We start from the raw sequence: 27,594 nt of genomic DNA on the forward strand, positions 1-27,594 counted from the left end.
GGTTGGGTGCTAGTAGAAATAATTTAGATTTGTTCTATGTTCAAAAGTACAATTGTTGAAATTCTAGTATTTCTCTCATTCATTTATAAGATATGAAATATCAGTGGTGAAAAGAATAATGAAGTGATTCAGGCAGAACTTGGATCCTTTAAGAAACTTTTTCTATAGACATTGTTCAAACCTGGCCATTTAGCTACATTCAGTAATTCCATAAGAGGGGGGTCACAGTTTTATGAAGAAATACTAATTTTTAGAAAGAAGTATGCACTAAAGGGTCTTCTTATATTTGCACAGTGTAATGTAATTCACAAAATACTTTCACCCCCATTATCTCATTGTCTCATCATTACAACCCATGTTGGGACTCAGTGTAATCATTCTGAATATCTATTCTAATTGTCAGAACTTCAGAAAAAGATTATGTGAGCAATTAAGTGAATTTATTATGACCTCAGTAGCACACTCTCAAGAATTTAAAAGAAATCTTTCTGTAATTATTTTGTTTCCTTAAATTTATCACTGTTTAATAAAAGCAATATCTAGCAAATCTCACTTCTTACCACTAATAATCCAGTTAATTGAAGATTCAATTAATTTTTTTTTCTATCATCAGCCATTGTTTGTCCATGTCCTCTCACTACCCCAATCCTTATTCTTATTCATGTTTTATACTTTGCTAAAGGCAGAAGAAAAGTATCTGTCTCCCTGGTGAATACACACACACACACACACACACACACACACACACACACATTCCTCCACTTCATCAAAATGTTTGAAAACTATCAATGTTCAGTACCTGAAAATTTACTATGTAGACATGTACTTGATTTAACAATGTCCTTTTAATATTTAAAACACTTCCAGGTATTTTATTATTACTGGTGTAAACTTTAATAATCTAATCAAATTCTTTTACTTCTACTTTTTTTTTTTTTTTTTTAGGTAGCAATTGAATATACAGAAATATGGGTTAGGGATTGAAACAGGCTAAAGAAGAGTAGTGAGAGTTGAGTTTTTAGCAAGTAGTCGTTTGAGCACGAGGAGATCTAGGTTTGGGTATCTTTAAGTTAGAAAAAAAGAGGAGGAGCCACAGAGTTGCTCACGGGAAGGAGAGAAGCAGAGACAATCTGAAAGTTTGGCAATGATAATGTGGCACGTTCTGGATTAGAAGTTCCAGATATTCTGCCATCCAATTTACATTTATTGAGTCCCTACCATATGCAAAACACAGTGTTAGTAAAGTCTGAAAACCTGTTGACCTACTAGACAAAAATGGAGAAAGTTCATGGGGACATTATAAAAAGCCATTGGGATGGTTATTTTCAGATCACCTCAAGAAGCCTTTGAAAACCAGACTAACTACCTAAACGTCTGCTCTTACTGGAGCTGTTTTGAACCTACACACTTAGGCGGAGACATTTCTGAAGAAACCACGTTATTTCCTTCTAAAAATGCAAGGCTCTTCTCTTTAAATGGCATTTCCAGAGAAGCTTTAAAGTGAATGTTGTCAAAAGGAACCTATAATTCCCTAAGGAAGCAATTAGATAAATATGTATTAATTAGATAAATATGTACTTCTTAATTTGTCCAAATTCCACTTCATATTATGGTTTATTTTTGCAAGCAGTTTAATAAATTATTGCAGTTGAAAATGGTTATATTCTTTCCATCAGATGGCTTTCATAGTTGATATTACAGAAAAGAATGGAATCCGCTTTTCAATAAATATTAGGAAAAAAGTCTCCAGCTTAAAATTCCAACAACGGTTATCCCGGTTATCCTTCTACTATGACTGGCTTTTGTGGGCAGTCAGCCCAATAAAAAATAATAAGGAATTATTCTGTTTGAAGGTCCAGATTGGCTAGGGAAGTCTGCCAAGCCAAATTTCCCCTTTGTCTCCAGAAAGCAGCTACCTCAGCTATTATAACTTCCTTTTACAGGTCTGGCTTTTATGGACTTTGCAGTTCAGTGGGTGTTATAGATAGAGATAGACCTCATATCCAGTCAACAATGGTTATTGTGACCACCTCAGATCCAGTCAACAATGGTTATTGTGACCAATTATCCCTGTTTTCCCAATATTGCCTTGGTTTTAGCACTGAAAGTCCCACATTCTATGAAACTCCTAAGTCCTGGGCAAACTGGGACAGTTGATCACTTTACTCCTGGCTCACAATCTTCAAAGACAGCTGGTGCCAGCATTCGGCACATTTTTGGGTTTATGAGAACACAGATAGGGGTTCCAGAAAAGCATGTAGGTCATCCTCCATGCATCAATAAAACCTGGGCTTCAGTACAACATTTTAAAATCAAGAATGTGCTGACCTGTGATTATTGTTTTATTTTTGTAATTGAAAGCAAGTGAAAATTTTTATTTATGAATGCTACCCACTAGCATTATTCAGATTAGAGCATAATTTTAAAAGATTTCACATATTAATAGAAAAAGTCATTTTAATAATTTTTACTTATACAAAAATCATTTATAGCCCTGGCTGGTTTGGCTCAGCGGTTAGAGCGTCGGCCTGTGGTCCGGAGACACTTGGGTTCAGTTCCCGCTAAGGGCATGTGCCTCGGTTGCAATTTGCCCCCAGCCCTGGTTGGTCGTGCGGGTGGCAGCCACTCGATGTGTCCCTTTCGCATCGATGTTTCTCTCTCTCTCTCTCTCTCTCTCTCTCTCTCTCTCTCTCTCTCTCTCACTTTCACTCTATCTGTACAAAGAATGGAAGAGTGTCCTCAGGTGAGGATAAAAAATAATAATAATAATAAAAAAAATCATTTATAATTGCAAAATAAAGCTGTTAAAAGCAACTATGTTGGGTTTAATTTCAAATGGATGTCAATGCAATTCATCAAGATATAGACAGACAGGGCTAAGTTAAGCACAGGTTTTTTCCAATGTTTATTAATATTCAATAGATTCTTGTTAGACCTATACTCTGTTCTAGACTCTCTCTGGGCTTGAGTGCAATTGTGGAAAATAAAAACATATCAAGCCTCTATAATCATAAATATAATAAGATTAAGAGAGGAGAAACATGGGTTACTCTGAAGGAATTGAGTAGAAGGATCCAACTTCAAAGGTGTCAATGCATCTGTGGATGTAGATGATAGGAGAGAAATGGAATCTCAGGGAAAACAATCTTTACCTAAGATCTACAATATGTGTAGTACTACAAACTACTTAGGATGTATCATCATCAGGTCTTGGCAATAAATTCATTGACAAGGGAGATGATATAGAGGAAAATATTAAGTAGTTCCAAAGTCCCATTTTGGACACCTGACTGTATGGTGTTACCATTTCTTGGTGATAACATGTCAATGCAGGAAGACAGTGAATTTTGCTTTAAAGTTTAAAGACATTGATATCAATGGCAATGGAAGCAGTTATGTAGGTAGTTACTAGCTAATTACAAAAATTAGCTCAAGGATTGTCCTGAGTAATGAATGATAGTGAGATCTATTTACCTGAGCAGTAAGGTTTATACTCCTGAGAACAGAGAATATGACTAATACAAAATGAATTCATAAATGAAAACCTGCTGTCTTCAAAGAATCTAGGGAAGGTGATGAGGCTCTTTCGTATGAATAAATAAATGTCTGTCTTACATTGCTTTGACAGATAAATAGTATTCAGAATGAGGAAATTAATAGTATTTTCTACTGCATTTTTTTAGACAATTGCTACTAAAATAGTTGTTGGCTAACTAGCAGCTTTAGCATTTTAGGGAAGCTTGCTAGAAATGAAGAATTTAGTGCCTCCCACTACCTAATGAATCACAAACTGTATCTCAACAAGACCTCTCAGTGATTAGAATGAGCATTAAAATTGAGAACTCTGTTCTAAGGACACCCTTCAAGTACTTCTTTTGCTTCAATGTATGACTCACTTTTTTTTTCTTTTTCTTTATTGATTTTTAGAGAGAGAGAGAAACATTGACGAGAGAGAACATTGATTGGCCACCTCCTGCATACCCCCTACTGTGGATTTGGCCCACAACCTGGGCATGTGCCCTAACCAGGAACTTAACCAATGACTTCTTGGTGCATGGGTCGACGTTCAATCTACTGAGCCACACTGGCCAGGCTGTATGAGTCTCACAATAAATTCTCGACCACCTAGAAAAATTTGAGGACAGTATGGTCAGAACAGTGAGGCAATGTCACATATTGTAAAGAACAAAAGGTTTAGCCGAGAGATAGAATAATGTAAAAGAAATATGGCTTTTTTCTTCAAACTACTCAAGGTCTGTCCTGTGATCTCAAGCATTAAAAATAGGACCAATGAATAAAACAGAAGCAATAAAAGAAAAAAAAACCCCACAAGAATTGTATTTTAGCTCTATATAAAGCAGAATTCATAGTGAAAAATGTATCTAAGTATTTAAGGGAGATGATGGTGATGGAATGTGTCAATTCTCTAACACTAGAGATAACAAAAAGGAAAGAAGAAACGTATTAGTATTTTTTGTCAACTAATACAAGCCAGGTACCTTATTGTGTTTTGCATGTTTCCCATTATACTGGACATCTGCCTTCATAATCATTCCAGCAGATGAAAAGCAAACAAACTGTAGTGCAAACAGCAAAAGATGAAACACTAAAAGCCCAGGCTGGTTTCATTGACCCTTTTGGCTTGATTCCATGGCAATTAGAAAGGCACAATGATCTTCTCTCTTTCATTTTACTGCCAGTATCTGGTGCTTTGTCTTAAAACCCACTTCCCTTCCTCCCAATGCTAATTGCCACATTTTCACCCAATTTTTATCTTCATTTCCTACACTTGGATGCTCAGGTTCTCTTCCATTTTATTGGCTGGCAATTTTTAAATCTTTACATAGTAATGGGAGTTAAGCATGGTTTATGTTGGCCATTACTCCTTGTCTGAGTTGGAAACTGTACAAGGTGCAGAGATGTCTGCAAGGTCAAGGTTCAGAGCTTTTATTAGCATCAGGTCTCATTTGGTTTCAACCCCCACACTGAGAGTGCCTTTCTTCTTTGTGATATTTCCCTTTGAAAGATGCTTTTATATTTCAGACCTCAAAAGTGTATTGTATAAAACAATACAGAGAAATGAATCACTGGCTGCTATTTTATTACCAAGACTCATTACATGAATAATAGGTGGTTTTATAGTAAATATGCACAGTGGTGTTTACAGCAAGTTGACCAGTAAGCATGTTGAACTTTCAAGTTTTACACTGTCATTATGCCATTAAAGAAGTAATGGCCTTGTAAAAATTAAATGGAAAACAAAATAAGTACTGATTTCCTTCTCCTAATTTATGCTTCTGACTCTGGAACTGAATGTGCAAATTTTTATTACAGCCTGATTGATCTAGATTGATCTAAAACAATTCATGAGAAATATCTTGTTACAACTGAGTAGTGAAATAATTTCTCAGTTCTAGCACCCAAGCTTAGCTTTAAGTCACACTTCTCTATCTCTATTTTTTGAGTAGCTCCTTTAGTACCTAATCACTATGGAGAATTAAAGTTCTGTCTCTTGAAGATTAATGAGAAGAGAAGAAAGTATCTGATACTGAGCATTACCTACTGTGTCCTAGGAACCTAATTAAATATTTTATTTAATCTTCACAGTGACAATACAATGAAGCATTATCATTACATTTAACAGTAGAGGAAGCTGATACCCAGGGATTTGCAATGTTTGTCACTCTGTTTAGAATGTTGTTCACAAAAATTTAATCTTTTCAACAATGCTACATGAAAAGGATCTTTATCTGCATTTTGTCAGCAGAAAAAATGGTTGATACAGATGGTTAAAAAAATGCTAATTTTGACCAACTTGAGTCTCAGTTACATATATTAAAGGGTTTTTCTATCTTGACAGTATTATTATGATGGACTGGTAATTCTGTCATAGAGGCTGTCCTATGTATTGTAAGGTGTTTAGTAGCATCCCTGGCTTCTACTGGTACTAAGTGTCCACAGCCCTCTCTCTGCTCCCCTGAAGACTGTGAAAACAAAAAGACATTGCCAGATAGCCCCTAAAAGGCAAGATCACCCCTGAGTAAAATCACTAACACATGAGAATAGTCATTGCAGCAAGTGACAATTCTAGGGTTCTCAAGGGGATCCGAAAGACTACAAATCCCTTGATCACTTTAATAATTACTAATAAATCACAGTTATGGCTAGCATATATTAAAGCATTCTTATGAGGAGGATATTATTATTCATCTTTTTGCAGGTGAGGAAAATGAAGCTCAGCGAGTTTGAATCATTATCATAAGGCTGAAGGCCTGTAAGAGGGGAAGTAATGGTTTTAACCCAGTGTGAGGTTAACCCGTATTTATATACCTCATGTTCTCATCTTCATATGGCAGACACTCTTGGTGACCTATCCAGCAGCCATTCCCAAACCTTTCTGTATCACAGGAAGAGCCAGCATTCCTCAAAGGGCTGTCATACCAGATACTACACTTCCCTTTCCATACAGCTTGGCCACTAGTCACTGATCCACCCTGAGTGAAGGCTTGGTCTGAGCTGATCAGATGGATGCTGGTATAGACATGCTGGTAAATATTTTCTCTAGTTTAAAGGAAAGAAGTGCTCTAAGAAGTCCTCTCTTTCCCCACCCTCTGGACTTTGAGAAATAGCATGTATTATGACCATGGCAGCAAAGTTAGTGAGTGAAGTCCAGGGCCAAATTGCAACCAAGGTACATGTCCTTAGCAGGAACCAAACCCGGGTCTCTCTGGACTGTGGGCTGATGCTCTAATCACTGAGGCAAACAGGCCAGGGCCTATGTGCCTTTTTTAATTTTTTTTTTTTTGCCTCAGTTTCTTTATCCATAAGATTAGGAAAGTGATAGTGCTTATCTTACAGGTTGTGAGCATTAAATGAGTCAGTGCATGAAGAGCACCTGGCTAAATACTTGGGACACAGTCAACGCTCTGTAATACTAATTACTCGTTTTATTTTCCTTATACAAATTAGTGACACATTCAAACAAAACACCACTTGACATTTTAAATACACACAAACTAGTAAAAAAAAATGTACATGAAACCTTCAGATGTGTTACTTGTGGGGAATGGAAGTAAGAAATGGGGATGTAGAGGAATAAAGACATAGATATCACATGGGGTGTAATGTGTCAAAAACAGCAATATGATTAAACCTTCTGCACCTGAGTTTCAAAAAAAGATTAAAGATATTCAAAGGGCTTATTGGTTGGGCATATAAGTTACGGTTAGTTTAGCTGCAAGTGAAATAATGACTTAATCAATAGGAGGTGTTAGTGCTCAAATGTTTGGAGGTAGTTAGTCCCAGGGTCAGTTTGGTTCTCAGTGATAGTCTATTTTTGCCCTCAATCTTAATGGCCCTGGACTTCACTCGCTAACTTTGCTGCCATGGTCATAATACATGCCATTTCTTCAATGTATGGAAGTAGCCATTATTATATTTTTTGTCAAACTATTAAGACTGAAATAATACCTCATTATGTTTACATTTCCATTTTCTGATTAGTAATAAATGTGAGCATCTCTTTAGGATTTATAATGGAATTTCTTTTAAAGTTTTTATTACTAAAATATAACCCAAATATCCCCCTTTTTTACTAAAGACACAAAATTTTCAATCTATATAATAATCAAGTAGGCAAACTTTTATGTGTTAAATATCAATAGCTTATTTGTAAGCAATCAATACTTGAGTCAGTCTTGATATTAAGAAAAATGACAAAATAAAGATAACTCCTATTTTTGTTTTTATTTTTACTTGGGAAATTAAAATAAAAAACATGGGAAAAGAAACAGGTGTTTCAATAGTGGGGAGATAGGTACTAAGATTCTCCTGGTCATTGTTCTGGTTAAGATTCTTTAGTCAATTGAGTTTCATTTATTTCTCTCCTCCTAATTGAATATCTACTCCAAACCCCTGCATAGAGTATGTCACAGCCCATGGCATCAAATTGCTCAGCCTGCTATAACAATTATGCAATAACATAAGTAAAGATAAATAAGCCACAAGCTGGGGAAATAACAAACTTTTCAGATTAAGACTTCAGAGGTATTCTTTAGAGAATAATGCTTCATTTTTCATTTCAACCCATGCTTAATTAAAACAAATTTAAGGATTTCAAAATGGCAGCAGAGTGAATGGAAGCTATACAGACCATCTCCCAGGACAAAACTGGAATTACAACTAAAATAAAGGCAAACAATTGGGGAAAGGCAATAGAAAAGCAGCTGGAGAGGACCCATATAATCATGGACAGGAAAAGAGAAAGTAGAATTGAGCCTGATAGGTCTGCAGAGGTATGAGAGGGTGGGCTGGGAGCACACAAACAACAGCTGTTTTAGTTGTGAGGAACTCCCTCAGGGTTAAAAATCCCAATCCAGCTTCACAGCACTTAGGGTAGAGAAAAAGCACTAAATTAGCTACAGCCACTCACCCTAGGCTCTCGCAGAGGGAAGACAGACTGGACTGAAACTGAGTGGGGACACTCAGGATTTGGAGGGGATTCAGAGTTTTTGCTGAGTAATGGACACACAGGACGTGGCCATCTTGCTCCTTCCTGGGGCTCTGGGGAGAAGAAGCAGGCCCTCCTTTGGAGATTTAACCCCATACAGCCAGGGCAGGGAAATGCAAATTGAGGCTCATTAACAACAAGCATCTGCCACACCCTCCGGAAATTCTCTTATGCTGAACACCTGAGGGAGTTTTTATTCATCTGAGCACTATAACCCAAGGCTCATCAAGTAACTGAGACTAATAGCCTCCAGGCAAAAAGCTAGAGTATAACTGGATCTTTCCTGGGCTTGCAAAACTACCCAAAAAAGTAAGACATGACAGTGGTGTTTAAGGTGGGTCCTCCCACAAAAATCCAAACCCAGTAGAGAGAGCAACAAACAGCACAACACCAACACCAACAGACAAAATTTGGCAGGCTCCAAAACCCACTGAGATAGTCAAAATGGTGAAACAAAAAAACAAATTCCAAATGAAAAAACAAGAGAACTCCACTGAAGGTTAGATAATGAAATGCAGTTAACTAAATTATCAGAGGTGGAGTGCAGAGCCATGATTTTGAGAATGATCAACAACATGAGTAAGGACATCAACAGCATAAGTAAAGATATAGAAACATTGAAAATAAACCAACTGGCAATGAAAAATTACCAAGAAGGAATGAAGAATGACATATCAGAAATAAAGAAGACATTGAAAGGAATAAACAGCAGAGTAGAGGAAGCTAAGGACCAGATCAGCAAATTAGAAGACAGGGTAGAAAAAAAATCAACCAATCAGAAAACCAAAAGGAAAAAAAAAAAGGAAAAACAGTTAGACACATTAAGAGAACAGTGGGACAACTGAAAATGTAACAACATTCACATCATTGGACTTCAAAAAGTAGAAGAGAAGGAGCAAGGGTTAGAGAATATATTTAAGGAAATAGTGACAGAAAACTTCCCTAATTGGGTGAAGAAAAAAGGCATTCAAGTTCAAGAAGCACAGAGAACCCCAAGTAAGAACAGCCCAAACAGGCCTACACCAAGACACCTAGTAATTAAAATGCCAAAAATTAAAGACAACGAGAGAGTCCTAAGAGCATCAAGAGATAAGCAACAGGCCCTGGCCGCTTTGGCTCAGCGGTTAGAGCGTCGGCCTGTGGTCCTGAGAGACCTGGGTTCGGTTCCCGCTAAGGGCGTGTACCTCGGTTGGAGTTTGTCCCCGGCCCTGGTCGGTTGTGCAGGTGGCAGCCACCCGATGTGTCCCTTTCACATCGATGTTTCTCTCTCTCTCTCTGTTCCTCTCTCTCCCTCCCACTGTACCTGAACAAAAAATGGAAAAATGTCCTCTGGTGAGGATAAAAAAAAAGAGATAAGCAACAGGTTACCTACAAAGAAACCCCCATTAGGCTCTCATCTGACTTTTCAACAGAAACACTACAGGCCAGAAGGGACTGGCAGGAAGTAATCAAGGTCATAAAAAACAAGGATCTGAATCTAAGACTACTCTACCCAACAAGGCTAGCATTCAAAATAGAAGGTCAAATAAAGAGCTTCTCAGACAAAAAGAGTCTTAAGGAATACATTAGCACGAAGCCAGCACTGCAAGAAATGTTAAAAGGACTGCTGAAATATGTAGAAGAAATAGGAAGAAAAATAGAATCACACTAAACAAAAGTGGCAATAAATAAGTACACATCAATAATCACCTTAAATGTAAGTGGATTGAATGCTCTTATGAAAAAACACAAAGTAGTTGATTGGATAAGAAAGCACGACTCATATATATGTTGTTTACAAGAGACCACCTCACAACAAAAGATTCACATAGGTTAGAAGTGAAGGGATGAAAAAAGATCTTCCAAGAAAAAAAAAAAACTGGGATAGCAATATTAACATCTGATAAAATGAAGGCTATAACTAGAGACAAAAAAAGGCCACTACATAATATTGAAAGGATCTATCCAACAGGAAGATATAACCTTCATAAACATATATGCACCAAATATAGGAAAATAAAAATTTATTACAAATCTTCTGGAGAACTTCAAAGGAGAAATCAACAGCAATACAATCATAGCAGGGAACTTCAACATCCCGCTGACATCACTGGAAAGATCCTCTAGACAAAAAATCAGCAAGGAAACACATACACTAAAAAAGGCACTAGACCAAATGGATTTAATAGATATCTACAGAGAATTACACCCCAAAATTACATAATTCACATTTTTCTCAAGTGCACAGGAGACATTCTTAAAGATAGACCACATGTTAGGACAAAAATTATGTGTCTACAAGTTCAAGAAGACTGAAATCATATTAAGCATCTTCTCAGATCACAATGACATGAAACTAGAAATCAATTGCACCAAGAACATGCAAACATTTGAAAACATGGAAGCTAAATAGCGTGTTATTGAGCAATAAATGGATTACTATGGAGATCAAGAAAGAAATTAAAAATTCCTGGAAAACAATGAAAATGAAGACACAACACCACAAAATATATGGGATGCAGCGAAAGCAGTTCTGAGAGGGAAGTTTATAGCACTACAGGCCTACCTCAAAAAACAAGAAATATTTCTAATACACTATCTAACCTCACAACTTAAAGAATTAGAAAGAAAACAAAAGAAAACCCCAGAGCAAGTAGAAGGAAGGAAATAGTAAAAATAAAAGCAGAAATAAATGACATAAAGACCAAAAAAAAAAAAAATTAAAAGGATCAATGAAACAAAGAGCTGGTTTTCCAAAAAGATAAACAAGATTGATGGACCTTTAGCTAGACTCAACAAGAAATAAAGAGAGAGAACCCAAATACACAAAATCAGAAATGAAAGAGGAGAAGTAACAACTGACACCACAGAAATACAAAAGATTGTTGACAGCTACTATGAATGACTATATGGCAACACATTCGACAATCTAAGTGAAATGGACAAATTTCTAGAAACACACAAACTGGACCGGGAAGAACTAGAAAACTTGAACAGACCAATAACAACTAAGAAAATTGAAGAGGTAATCAAGACGCTCCCAGCAAACAAAAGCCCAGGCCCAGATTGTTTCAAGGGGAAGCTTTACCAAACATTCAAAGGACAACTAACACCCATTCTCCTCAAACTATTTCAAAAAATTCAAGAAGAAGGAAGACTTCCAAACTTGTTTTATGAGGCCAGAATAAGTATAATTCCAAAACCAGAAAAAGACACTACAAAGAGAAAAAAAAAAAACTACAAACCAATATTCCTGATGAACATAGATGCCAAAATCCTGAACAAAATACTAGCAAATTGGGCCCAGCAATACAACAAATAAATTATTTACCATGACCAAGTGGAATTCATCCCAGGGATGCAAGGCTGGTACAATATTAGAAAACAAATAAATGTGATACACGACATAAACAAAATAAAAGATAAAAATTACAGGATCATATCAATAGACGCTAAAAAAGCATTCGACAAAATCCAGCATCCATTTCTGATAAAAACGCTCAGCAATGTAGGAATAGAGGGATCATATCTAGACAAAATAAGGGCCATATATGAAAGACCTACAGCTAACATAATACTCAATGGACAGACTAAAAACATTTCCATTACGAACAGGAACAAGACAGGAATGTCCACTTTTGCCACTCTTATTTAACATTGTACTGGAAGTCTTAGCCACAGCAATCAGACATGAAGAAAAAATAAAAGGGATCCAAATTGGAAAGGAGGAAGTGAAACTGTCATTATTCGCAGATGACATAATACTATATGTAGAAAACCCCCAAGACTCCATGAAAAATTTACTAGACTGAATAAATGAATTTGGCAAAATAGCAGGATACACGATTAACGTCAAGGAATCTATGGCATTCTTACATACCAACGATGAACTCACAGAAAGAGAAACTAAAAAAAAAAAAAATTCATTTAACCATTGAATCAAAAAAATTAAGATACCTAGAAATAAACTTATCCAATGAAATAAAATACCTATTTGCAGAAAGCTAAGATCATTGCATAAAGAAATAGAGGAAGATATAAAAAAGTCAAAGCACATACCTTGTTCATGGATTGGAAGAATTAACATCATCAAAATGTTCATATTACCCAAAGAAATCTATAGATTCAATGCAATTCCAATCAAAATATCAACGACATAGTTCACAGAACTAGAAGAAATACTTCAAAAGTACAAATTGAACTAAAAAAGACCTCGAATAGCCACAGCAATTTGGAAAAGAAGAACAAAGTTGGAGGGGTCACATTACCAGATTTTAAGTTATACTACAAAGCCATTTTAATCAAAACAGCCTGGTAATGGCACAAGAACAGCCAGATAGACCAGAGGAACAGAACAGAGAACCCAGAAATGGACCCAAGGCAATACACTCAATTAATATTTAAAAAGTTGGCAAAAACTCAACATGAATAAAAGACTTAAATGTGACTCATGAATCCATAAAAATCCTAGAAGAAAATGTAGGCAACAAAATTGCAGACATCATATGCAGCAGAATGTTCACTGATACATCACCTAAGGCAACAGAAATAAGGAGAAAATGAACACATGTGACTACAGCAAATGAAAAAGCTTTTGCACAGTAAAAGATACAATCATTAAAATGGAAAGGCAACCCACTGTATGGGACAGCATAATTGACAATGGTATATCAGATAATGGGTTAATTTCCAATATATAGAGAGTACTCATACAACTCAACAAAAGGAAAATAAAGAACCCAAATAGAAAATGGGTCAAGGACCTAAATACACACCTCTCCCAATAGGACATACAATTGGCTAAGAGACATATGAAGAAATCCTCAACATCACTAATCATCAGAGAGATGCAAACTAAACTAACAATGAGGTATCACCTCACACCTGTCAGAATAGCCACCATCAACAAATCATCAAAGAACAAGTGTTGGCTAGGGTGTGGAGAATGCTGCCTGGTGCTGCCACTATGGAAAACATTATGGTGTTACCTCAAAAAATTAAAAATTGAACTGCCATTTGACCCAGTGATCCCACTTCTAGGACTATACCCTAAGAAGCCTGAAACACCAATCAGAAAGGTTATATGTACCGCCATGTTCATAGCAGCACTATTTACAATAGCTAAGATCTGGAAACAGCCCAAGTGTGCATCTCTGGATGAATGGATCAAAAAGCTGTGGTACATATACATAATGGAGTACTATGCAAGTGTAAGAAAGATCTCTTATACTTTGAGTCGACATGGAGGGACCTAGAAAGTATTATCCTATGTGAAACAATTCAAACAGAGAAAGACAAATAGCATATGATCTCACGTATTTGTGGAATATAATGAACATAACTGTCTGAGGAATGCGGTAGTCACAGAGACATGGAAGTGGGGTACTGATTGACAATTCTTGAAGAGGGGGTAGTGTGGGAGAGATAAACCACAGAACTTATATGCATGTATGCATGGACATGAACATCAAAAGTGAGGACAGGGCAGGGAGGGAGGGGGAGGTGTTATGTGTGAGGGAAAAAGAAGAAACATCTGTAACAAAAATAAATTAATTAAATAAATGAATAATTAATTAATTAATTAATTAAAATAAAAAATAAATGGTGTTGGGAAAATTAGACAGCTACATGGAAAAAAGTTAAACTAAACCATCAACTTACACCATACAAAATAATAAACTCAAAATGGATAAATGACTTAAATGTGACCTGTGAAAACAAAAATCCTAGAAGAAAATTTAGGCAACAAAATTTCAGATATCATACACAGAAGAATTTTCACTGATACATCACCTAAGGCAACAGAAACAAAGGAGAAAATAAACACATAGGACTACATCAAACTAAAAATCTTCTGCACAGCAAAAGAAACAACAATCAAAATGGAAAAGAAACCCACTCTATGGGAGAGTATTAGATAAGGGGTTAATTTCTAAAATATATAGAATACTCATACACCTCAACAAAAGAAGATAAAGAACCCAATTAAAAGATGGGCACAGGACCTAAATAGACACCTATCTAAACAGGTCATACAAATGGCCAACAGACATATGAAGAAATCTTCAACATCAATAATCATCAGAGAGATGCAAATTAAAACAACAATGAGGTATCACCTCACACCTGTCAGAATAGCCGCCATTAACAAATCATCAAACAACAAGTGTTGACGAGGGTGTATAGTAAAGGGGACTTTAGTACATTGCTGGTGGGAATGCAGACTGGTGCAGCCACTATGGAAAACACTATGGTGTTACCTCAAAAAGTTAAAAATTAAATTGTCATTTAACCCAGTAATCCCACTTCTAGGAATATACCCTAAGAAGCCTGAAACTCCAATCAGAAAATAATATATGTACCCCCATGTTCATAGCAGAACTATTTACAATAGCTAACATCTGGAAACAGCCCAAGTGTCCACCAGTAGACGAATGGATCAAATCCGTGGTACATATACACAACGGAGTAGTATGCAGCTGTAATAAAGAAAGATCTCTTATCCTTTGATACAACATGGAGGGACCTTGAAAGTATTACCCTCGGCAAAATGAGCCAAGCAGAAAAAGACAAATACCATATGATCTCACTTATTTGTAAAATATAATGAACAAACAGTCTGAGGAATAGGGTAGACCCAGAGAAGTGGAAGTAGGGTACAGACTAACAACCCTCAGAAGAGGAGGTGATGAAGGGAGGGAAGAAATAAACAACAGAACTTATATATGTAAGCATAATAAATGGACATTGAAAACAAAGCCGAGGATGGGGTGGTGTGATAGGGAGGAGGGTGTCAATGGGGAAAAAAAGGAGAAACATCTGTAAAAAAAAAAATGTTAAAACATAAATAAATTGTAAAAAAAAAAAAATGTTAAAAGGACTGCTGTCATTAGTAGAAGAAATAGAAAGAAAAATATAACCACACTTAACAAAAATGGCAATAAATAAGTACATATCAATAATCTTAAATGTAAATGGACTGAACGCCCTGGTCAAAAGACACAAAGTAGTTGATTGCATAAGAAAGCATGACTCATATATATGTTGTTTACAAGAGACCCACCTCACAACAAAAAAACTCACATAGTTTGAAAGTAAAGGGATAAGAAAAAATTTTCCCAGCAAATGGTAAGGAAAAAAAAAAACCTGGGGTAGCAATACTCATATCTGATAAAATAGATTTCAAAATGAAGGCCATAACTAGAGACAAAGAAGGTGAATACATAATATTGAAAGAATCTATCCAACAGGAAAATTTAAGCTTGGTTAACATTTATGCACCCAGTATAGGAGTACCAAAATATATTAAAAATCTTCTGGAGGACTTCAAAGAAGAAATCGACAGCAATATAATCATAGCGGGTGACTTCACCACCCTACTGACATCACTGGATAGATCCTCTAGACAAAAGAGTAACAAGGAAACAGAGACTCTAAATGAAGCACTAGACCAAATGGATTTAATAGATATCTACAGAGAATTACACCCCAAAACTGCAGAATTCACATTCTTCTCAAGTGCACATGTGACATTCTCAAAGATGGGCCACATGTTAGGATACAAACTAAGTCTCCACAAGTTCAAGAAGATTGAAGTCTTATCACTCATCTTCTCAGATCACAGTGGCATGAAACTAGAAATCAAATGAAACAAGAACATGCAAAGATATTTGAACACATCGAGGCTAAGTAGCCTGTTATTAAACAATGAATGGATTACCAAAGAGATCAAGAAAGAAATTAAAAACTTCCTGAAAACCAATGAAAATTAACATACAACAACACAAAATCTATGGAATGCAGTGAACACAGTTCTGAGAGGAAAGTTCATAGCACTACAGGCCTACCTCAGGAAACACGAAAAATTTCTAATAGATTATCTAACCTTACAACTTAAAGAACTAGAAAGTAAACAAAAAGAGAACACCAGAGCAAGGCTATGGAAGGTAGTAGTAAAGATCAGAGCAGAAATAAATGACATAGAAGAAAAGAAAAAAAAAATTCAAAGAATCAATGAAATAAAGAGCTGGTTCTTTGAAAAGATAAACAAGATTGATGGACCCTTAGCTAGATTCACCAAGAAACAAAGAGTGAGATCCCAAATACACAAAATCAAAAATGAAAGAGGAGAAGTAACAACTGACACCACAGAAATACATAAGATTGTTAACAACTACTATAAACAATTTAATGGCAACAAATTCGACAATCCAAGCGAAATGGACAAATTTCTAGAAACACATAGTCTCCCAAGAGATAGAAAACTTGAACTGACCAATAACAACTAAAGAAATTGAAGATGTAATCAAGACACTTTCAGAAAACAAAAGCCCAGGCCCAGACAGCTTTATATGGGAGTTTTACTAAACATTCAAAGAAGAACTAACAACAATTCTCAACTATTCCAAAATATTGAAGAAGAAGGAGGACTTCCAAACTCATTTTATGAGGTCAGCAAAACTCTAATTCCAAAACCAGATAAAGACACTACAAAGAAATAAAACTACATGACAATGTCACTGATGAACACAGATGCCAAAATCTTGAACAAAATACTAGCAAATTGAATACAGCAATATATTTAAAAAAATGATTCACCATGACCAAATGGAATTCATCCCAGGGAGGCAAAGCTATTACAATATTTGCAAATTAATAAATGTGATACACCACATAAACCAAATGAAAGATAAAAACGATATAATCATATAAATAGATGCTGAAAAAGCATTCGACAAAATTCAGTGCCTATTTCTGATAAAAACATTCAGCAATGTAGAAATAGAGGGATCATACCTTGACATAATAAATGCCAAATATGAAAAATCTACAGCCAACATTATATTCAATGGGAAAAAAGTAAGTCATTGATTGCCTTTAAGAACTGGAACAAGACAGGGATGCCCACTTTCATCACTCTTATTTAACATAGTACTTGAAGTCTTAGCCACAGCAATCAGACATGAAGAAAAAATAAAAGGGATCCAGATGGGTAAGGAGGAAGTTAAACTGACATTATTTGCAGATGACATGATATTGTACATAGAAAACCGTAAAAAGTCCATGAAAAATCTACTAGATGTAATAAATGAATTTGGCAAAGTAGCAGAATACAAAATTAATGTGAAGAAATCAATGGAGTTTTATACACCTACAATGGACTCACAGAAAGAGAAACTAAAAAACAATCTCATTTACCATTGCAGAAAAAAATTAAGGTACCTAGGGATAAACTTAACCAATGAAGTAAAGGACCTCTTCACAGAAAACTACAGGTCATTGAAAAAAAAAAAAAAAAAAAAAATAAGATATAAAAAAGTGGAAGCACATACCTTGTTCATGGATTGGAAGAATTAACATAATAAAAATGTCCATACTACCCAAAGCAATCTATAGATTCAATGCAATCCTCATCAAAATACCAACACTATATTCCACAGAACTCAAATACTTCAAAAGTTTATATGGAACCAAAAAAGACCCCAAACAGCCATAGTAATCTTAAAAAAGAAGGACAAAGTAGGTGGGATCACAATACTGGATATCATGTTATACTACAAAGCTATGGTTATCAAAACAGCCTGGTACTGGCATAAGAACAGGCAGATAGATCAATGGAACCCAGAGATAGACCAGAGAACCCAGAAATTGACCAAAGACATTATGCTCAATTAATATTTGACAAAGGTTGCAAGAGCATACAATGGAGTAAAGACAGCCTCTTTAATAAATGGTGTTGGGAAAATTGGGCAGCTACATGCAAAAACATGAATCTTGATCATCAACTTATACCATGCACAAATATAAACTTAAAATAAATAAAAGATTTAAATGTGACTCATAAATCTATAAAAATCATAGAAGATAATGTAGGCAACAAAATTTTGAACATCATATGCAGCAGAATTTTCCCTGATACATCACCTAAGGCAACAGAAACAAAGGAGAAAATGAACACATGGGACTACATCTAACTCAAAAGCTTCTGCACGGCCAAAAAAGCAACCATCAAATTAGAAAGGGAACCCACTGTATGGGAGAACATAATTGCCACTATACATAAGATAAGAGGTTGATTTCCAAAATATATAGAGTGCTCATACAACTCAACAAAAGGAGGACAAAGAACCCAATTAAAAAATGGGCAGAGGAGCTAAATGGACACCTCTCCGAAAAGGACATACAAATGGCCAAAAGGCATATGAAAAAGTGCTTAATGTCACTAATCATCAGAGAGATGCAAATTAAAACACAGAGATATTACCTCATACCTGTCAGAATGGCCACCATCAACAAATCATCAAACAACAAGTCTTGGCGAGGGTGTGGAGAAAAGGGGACTCTAGTACACTGCTGGTAGAATGCAGACTAGTGCAGCCACTATAAAAAAACAGTATGGTGTTTCCTCAAGAAATTAAAAATTAAATTGCCATTTGACCCAATCATCCCACTCCTAGGAATATATCTTAAGAAGCCTGAAACACCAATCAGAACGAATATATGTACCTCTAAGTTCATAGTAACACTATTTACAATCACTAAGATCTGGAAACATCCCAAATGTGTATTAATAGTTGAATGGATAAAAAAAAAAAAAAAAAAAACAAACTGTGGTACATATATACAATGGAATACTATGCAGCTATAAGAAAGATCTCTTGTTCTTTGAGACATCATGGAGGAAGCTCAAGAGTATTATGCTAAGCAAAATAAGCCAATCAGAGAAAGACAAATACCACATGGTCTCACTTATTTGTGGAATATATTTTACAAGGTGGGCTGATGAATGAAATAGACCCAGAGACATAGAAAGGAGTATGGTTTAGACTGACAAACCTCAGGATGTGGCAGGCGAATGAAGGAGGTGAACCAAAAAATTTATATGCATATATGCATAACCAATAAACATAGAAAACAATGCAGGTGGATGGGGGGTGGGGAACAGGATGTGGAAGAGGTTGTCTAGGGGGAAAAGGAGAAACATCTGTAACAAAAATAAATTAATAAAAATTGAAAAAAAAAAATTTAAAAGTATCCTTAAATCTAAACTCTGTCCTTGCCTACAGACACACACACACACTAAATCTATTTTATCATTATTAGTACACCTGAGAAAATTACTAATGTAAGAAAAGCCAGGTATTTGTGAGAAACTACAAGAATCTCAGTGCTGCTGGCACATACAGTATGAGACAGTGAAATGACAGGAGATGGATGTGGGCAGAGCCTTGCATGCCATGTAAAAGGAACTTTGACTTTATTGTAGCTGTTGGGGAGCCAGTGAAAAGGTTTAAAAAGGAAGGCTTTGGTCAGAGTTGTGGCTCAATGGATGATAGATTTTAAGGAGATAGGATTAGAAAAATAATGTGACAACAGTAATTCAATGAAGTCTTGAGAAGAACAGTGTCATAGTGCATAGAGAAGAAAGACTGATTAAGGAAATAACATCAGCAAGATACATGCTTGGAAATGTGAGCAATCTGAGTAGCAAGAGAAAGAAAGTGAACAGTTCAAAATGGGCTCTAGATTTCTAGAAAACACAAATGATAGTGAAAGCAAAGATACAGTAAGCCTGCCTGGCTGGTTTGGCTCAACAGTTAGAGCGTCAACCTGTAGACCAAAGGGTCTCCGGTTTGATTCCTGGTAAAGGGCACATACTGGTTTGCAGGTTAGATCCTTGGCCCTGGCAGGAGGCAGTCAATCAATGTATCTCTCTTATATGGATGGTTCTCTCTCTTTCTTTCTTCCTCCCTCCCTCCCTTCTACTCTCTTTCTTTAAAAAAAAAAAAATAGATACATGTAGATTGATTTTCCAAAAAAGTCCACTCTTCTCTTAGGTCCATTATTCAAGAAGCAAAGAAGGCCTGATACTACACAGTAACAGCTAATGCTTTCAACTGCTGAACATGCTAGTCACTGTTATATGTGCTTCACATACAGTAATTCATTTAATTACTGCAACAACTTTATGTTGTAGGTCCTACAATAACCTATATTTTACAGATGAGACAACTAAAGCTCAGAGTTTAGTTAACTGGCCAACAATCACACTGCAGGAGTGTGACTGAAGCACAGGCAGCGTGGCTTAGAATCTGTGTCCAGAGTCAGTGCTCTTACTCACTGCACTATTCTACTTAGAGTTCCAGCTTGACAGGCCTTGCTGAATAAGTGTGACTCCTCCCTCAGTCATCTAGCACCTGCAGCTACCTCTTCCTTCCTGCCTGCTTCTATCATGAACAGAACAAGACTAAGGCTGCTAGAGTATAGACAATAGGAAGAGAGAGCTCTGTCACCTTTTAGCTATGGTGCAAATACAAATACCTCTTAGCTGTCGTACCAAAGCTTTGGCTACAGTCCTCATGACATAGCAATGCAGAAGCCACATCTACAACACGTGTTTTTCAGATGCTCCCATTGCATGTATAAAATTAAATTGGTGTCCAATTGCTAAACTGACAAGAGAGAGACCTAATATCTCCTTTTTTTTTTTCTCAGAAGGAGAGAAATTGTAATTCAGGACACATGCCTCCATTTGGTCGAATCTTTTCTCTCTTATTAGCACAGGTGTTTAAAAAGTACAAGGCACAAAAGCTATTGCCAGCAGTCTTCTCATTGAGAGCACTGGCCATGCCTCCCAACCCACTCCCATTGGGGCCAGCAGGTAGCATCAGGCCATACAAGTACAGGAACATGACAGAGTGAGGCCCTTAACCAGTGGTGGCTTTGTTCCCTCTGGAGATCTAGCAATGAGTTACATATTAGTAGAATTGACTAAGAAAATTTGGTTACCGCCGGTTGAAAGAATGAATATAAGAGGAAGCATGGACTTGTGGGGATACGATGAGGTCAATTTTGGATATTTTAAACGTGAGAGCATCTGGGACAGCTAGATAGAAACATGCAGCTGACTTATAAAACAGAACTGAAGAAAGAGATCTCTGGTAAATAGTGCATTAGGAATTCTATTTCTTACTATGTTAATCTCTGTGTATTTTCTATTTTGCTGGTATCATGGTTAATTTTATTTTATTTCCTGTGTACAAAAGTCAATGAGTTATATATATGATATTTTTCCATCAAAACAACCTTATATATGTCTATTATGTATATATTTCAGCATAACAATGATAGAGTAACCAAATTCAACAAAGATACTTTTTTTCAAAGTAAGGAAAGGCACATTGATACAGGTGAAGGGAAGCAGTGAATGAACAGAACCTGAACAAAAAGCAATATGTAATGGTTTCTTAGTAGAAGAAGAGCTAGCTCATCAGGTGACAAGAGGCAATTAGAGGGTCCTTGTAGATAAAAGACTTCAGAGTTTCAAGAATAAAAAATATGACCAAGAATGTGTGTTAAAGATGAAGAAGTGAAAAAATAGGAACGAAAAAAAAAAGTCCCATTGAGTACACAATATTAGGTTGGCTGGTGTCCTTGATGAGAGCAGTTGATCGCTGTTTGCTGTGGGTTAGGGAATGAAGAAAAGAGGAAATGACACAATGATGATTAAATTACAGGGAACAGTTTAAACTTAGTTAACTAATTTCATACTCTTTTGCAGTTTCTCCAATACAATAAAATAAAACAAAAAGTAAAAGTATGACTAGTGATTATTCAGGAGGAAATATAATAGTTTATATTAAAAGAAAAAAAAATAAATGCTTACCCAGAATATCTGAGAAATTTAAGGAAATACTATCGAAACTATCAGGGTTGAGTAATATGGCTGAATACACATTCTGTACATATAATCAATTGTTTTTTTAAAAAATCAGAATAATTAGTTGTGTAATACAGTGGAAAATTAGTCTAATCAAAGCAGCATTAGAAATATAAATTATTCAAGATTTATTATAATAAATAGATTGATGAAGATATTTTAAAACATATGACATCTTCTTTTAAGATGGTGTAGATATACTTTTCTACATTCCTCCTAATAATACAATTAAAATCATGGACATAATATATAAAACAAACATAAGAAGACTCAGAGAAGAATGAAGACCAACTAGAGTGCTGTGGACATGAGGAATGACACGGTGGTAAATTCCTGGGGTTTACTTTTTGACTCATATAACCTAGACTTGCAGAGAAAAAAAAACAAGAATCCTGAAATAATAATGTAGGGAAAAAAAGTTTCAACTAAAGCCTGCACTCTCTAGCCAAAAAAAAAAAAAAAAAAAAAACAGGCAAGGAGCAGTCTAGCCCTTTTTAGACAGCTAATCTGTTCCATCTCAAACCCACAAGAAACCCTAGAAGAAAATATAGGAATAGGCTGCTTGGCAATAACTTTTTTGGATCTGATACCAAAACCACAAGCAACAGAAACAAAGGTTAACAAGTGGGAATACATCAAACTAAAAAGCTTCTGTACTGGAAAAAATAACAACAAAAAAAGGCAACTTACAGAATAAGAGAATAGATTTGCCAACCATATATCAGATAAGGAGTTAATATTTAAAATATATTTTAAAACTCATATAACATAATAACAAACACAAAACAAAAAATATGATAAAAAATGGGCAGAAAACTGAATAAACATTTTCCAAAGAAGATGTAAAATGGCCAACCAGAACATAAAATGATGCTTGACCTCACCATTTACCAGGGAAATGCAAATCAAAACCACAATGAGGTATTACTTCACACCAGTTGAATGGCTATCATGAAGAAGGCAGAGATAAAAAATATGAGCCAAATGTGGGGAAAAAATTCCTTGCTGGTGGGAATGTAAACTGGTTCAGTCATTGTGGAAAGTTCCTCAAAAAATAAAATAAAAAATAGAAATACCATATGATCCAGCAATTCCACTTCTGGGTATATAGTCAAAGGAATGAAAATAAGATACTGAAAAGATATCCATACTCCCACACTTACTGCCTCATTATTCATAATAGCCAAGATATGTGTACCTAGAAGTGTTTATCAATGGATGAATGAATAAAGAAGACTGGTGTATATACACAATGGAATATTATCCAATCAAGAAAAAAATAATGAAATCTTGCAAGTTGTAACAATATAAATGGATCTTAATGGTATTATTTTTTGTGAGATAAACTAAATAAAGACAAATATTATACAATATCACTTATGTGTGAAACCTAAAAAACCAAAATTTGTAGATACAGAGAGTAGAATGATGGTTTCCCAGGGGTGGGTAGTGGGAGAACTAGGGAGGCATCTCACAGCTAAAGATTGATTGCTCTGAGCATGCAAAACATGGGACCCCTTACCTCAGGTGGAGATATGGATCTAGAAGTCTGCGTCAGTTCATTCTAGATTACCTGAGACCATGTCTTTGCTTAAATCTTTCCCCTTCACTCTTCCACTCTTCACTTCATTTTCTTCACTCCCTTATAGGTTTTCCCTAAACATCCCCCTTTAATAAACAATTACAGCCAATTTATTTCTCAGTCTCATGTTCTAGGCAAATAGTAATTGTGCTATATGTTTGAAATGAATAAGTGTTTCAAGAAGAACAAAGTTGGGAAAGATATTTTGGGTAAGGAACAGTGTCTGTATAAATTCAGATCCAGAAAACAAAACAAAAAAACCTGAAGCTGCCATACTCAGGAAGGTGCTATTTGGAATCATAGTGTTAAATGGAGGCAGGGCGCCCTGGCCAGTTTGGCTCAGTGGTTAGAGCGTCAGCCTGCAGTCCGGAGAGACCCGGGTTTGGTTCCCGCTAAGGGCGTGTACTTCGGTTGCAGTTTGTCCCCGGCCCTGGTCGGTCGTGCGGGTGGCAGCCACTCGATGTGTCCCTTCACATCGATGTTTCTCTCTCTCTCTCCCGTCCTCTCTCTCCCTCCCACTCTATCTGTACAAAAAATGGAAAAATATCCTCGGGTGAGGATAAAAAAAAATAAAAATAAAAATAAATGGAGGCAGGGCAAGAAGTAGAGTCCTAAAGACAGGCAACTTTCGAAAGATGGATTTCAGTCAGCTTATGTGGGGTCATCTAACCTCATCCCCCCTGAAGACCAGAGAGTCTTATACTGAGGTCTGTAGTTGGGGTAAATCCAAATACCTTATATCAAAGCTAGATCCTACTTTTCTGCAATTCTGTTAAGAGGGGAGAGATTCCTTGTCTACCCTGGTTGCTAGTAGGGGTGGATTTCTTGTGATATCCCTAGAAAAAGAATTTTCTGAGACTCCCACAGGAAGATGCAATATTGTAGAAAGCTTTACTTCTGTGGAATCAAACGCTGAGTTTCCAAGATTTCTTTTCCCTCAATACCACAAAGAAAGAAGTCCCATTTTGTTTTTAGCAGGGCTAAAATTAGAGCCAGTGTCCAGAATTTCCTTTCCATGTCTGCACAATCCAGTCCAGCATCAGGATGGCTTAATGTGTGTTTCCCTACTGCAGTCCATCAGCCCATTGCATGTGGAGTCCACAGGTCCACACGGCTATGGAAGAAGCATGGACAAATGCAAGGAAGCCAAGAGATAGCCAAGAGCATACGAGAGAGAACCCCTTTGTATAGGAGATTATGTATTTCCAAAGTTTCACATGCTGTCAGTGGCCATGGCCATTCTGGTCAATGATCTTTGTTCCCAGGTATGACTAACAAGCAAGTACCTTCCCTATGTCACCCCAACTTTACTGGGTATGCTCTATCTACCTTTATTTGGATCCCTTTCCCCAGTGTTTTGCAGGGAATAGGCCAGTGATCCCTGGAAAGTGCAAAGTTGCAGCATGCTGGTGAAGCTGCCCAAATGACATGCCTTAATACTTGGCCCGCCTATTGCTCCTTTTCTGTTAATAACTAGCTAACTGCAACAGTATGAATTCCCTGTGCTTTTTCCTCTTCATGTGTGAGTTTCAGTGAGTGACTGCAATAGTCACAGGTGTAGACTTCCTGCAAAAGGGAGTTTTTCATTTTTTTGTTACATACACAACTCAAAACCAACACATCACTCTCCTTCACAACTTGCCCTTCACCATATTGACATGTGTCTGACAGTAACATGCATGTCCATGAGACAAACCCAAAGTTCTGGATGTAAATATGAGACAAGGGAGTTATTTTTCTGAGACATAAATATTAAACTTTGCAAAGTACCCTAAGATATCCTCTGACTCACAGAACAAGCACCTCAGATGTCTTGAGCTTTCATGTTACTTGTCATGTACTTCTGTCAGTGACATTTTCCATGTGTTGCTGACAAACACTTCTCAACGATATTCCTCCTGGGAGCTCCTGGGGAACCCGAGTGAGCAGTTATCAGAGAAGATGACCACTGCTGCCTTCTTCCCATCTGAGCAGTGGTCAGACTAATTTAGCCTGGTCCAGTTTGAGAGCTGGTCAGGAAAGTCTCATAGAGGCATTGAGTTTTTGAATCATAGATTTGACCAAATTATAAAGATTTCAAATTTTTGCAGAGGTTGGCAATTGGGTTTGTGGAACAGCTTAGTTATCCAGAAGTCTTTAAAATCCCCCCTGCTTCCAAACAGGCAGTTATATTCACTGGAGACATTTAGGTGAGTAAAACCAGATTTTCCTCCAGTTTACTTTAAGCTGATCATCCCTCAGATTACATGTCGGTGGTAAGGGCTACAGAAGTCAGAGCTGACTCCATCTAATTCTCTAAATTCTAGCTATACTATCTTGTATTTTTTAATTTTATTTCTCAATTATAATTTACATTTAATGTTATTTTGTATTATTTCTAGGTGTACAGCATAGTGTTTGAAAATCAAATAATTTACAAAGTGGTCCCTACTATCTTGCATTTTTGTTGTAGAAACTTTCTCTAATTGTGATAATACTGAATGCAGAAAATATGTAAAATAGTACATTGTAGAGGAAAGAAAATTCATAATAATGTTAACATCAGCAATAGTGAATGCTCATATTGACAAGTTAAGACATTTGGATGCAGCTGATTGGATGTAGCGTTGTCATTGCTGGAGATCTTGTGGAATAACATTCTTGATGCAAGTGTTTTGCTGTAGCTTCAAAAATAACAACATCAAAATGTAAAAGTCCTGAGTGCCACAGATAATGACATAGAAAAAGGTGATCTTTATCATGGTGCTGGGCCCCAGTCCCTTAGCCACCCTCTTCCAACAGAGGAGCTGAGGGGTGAAGAGAAACAGGAAGAGTGTAAGCATATCTGCTATGCACGTTTCTTCAAAATACAATGTTTCTTTGGGGCAACGACGTACTAAGTATCCATGTATTTAATGTCATCAATTTTATTTTATTTTTATTTTTAATTTTTTTTTTATTGATTAATTTTTGTTACACATGATTCTCCTTTTTTTCCCCACTGATTCCCCCTTCCCCTCCCCTCCCTGCCCCTTCCCCAGATTGTTGTCCATGTCCACTGTTCATGCATACATGTGTATAAGTTCTGTGGTTCATCCCTCCGCCACCTCCCCACTCCTTAGGGGATTGTCAGTCTGTACCCCACTTCTGCGTCTCTGGGACTACCCCATTCCTCAAGCTATTATGTTCATTATATTCCACAAATAAGTGAGATCATATGAAATTTGTCTTTCTCTGTTTGGCTTGTTTCACTTAGGATGATACTTTCCAGGTCCCTCCATGTAGTCTCAAAGGATAAGAGATCTTTCTTTCTTACCGCTGCATAGTACTCCATTGTGTATATGTACCACAGCTTTTCGATCCATTCGTCTACTGATGGGCACTTGGGCTGTTTCCAGATCTTAGCGATTGTAAATAGTGCTGCTACAAAGATGGAGGTACATATATTCTTTCTTATTGGTGTTTTATGCTTCTTAGGGTATATTCCTAGAAGTGGGATCACTGGGTCAAATGGAAGATCAATTTTTAATTTTTTGAGGTGACACCATATTGTTTTCCATAGTGGCTGCACCAGTCTGCATTCCCACCAGCAGTGTACTAGAGTCCCCATTTCTTCACACCCTCGCCAACACTTGTTTGATGATTTGTTGATGGCGGCCATTCTGACAGGTGTGAGGTGATACCTCATTGTTGTTTTGATTTGCATCTCTCTGATTATTAGTGATGATGAGCATTTCTTCATATGTTTCTTAGCCATTTGTATGTCCTGTTTGGAGAGGTGTCTATTTAGTTCCTCTGCCCATTTTTTAATTGGATTCTTTGTCT

The sequence above is a fragment of the Molossus molossus genome, unplaced genomic scaffold, assembly GCF_014108415.1.
Source record: "Molossus molossus isolate mMolMol1 unplaced genomic scaffold, mMolMol1.p scaffold_m16_p_17, whole genome shotgun sequence".
Lineage (NCBI taxonomy): Eukaryota > Metazoa > Chordata > Mammalia > Chiroptera > Molossidae > Molossus > Molossus molossus.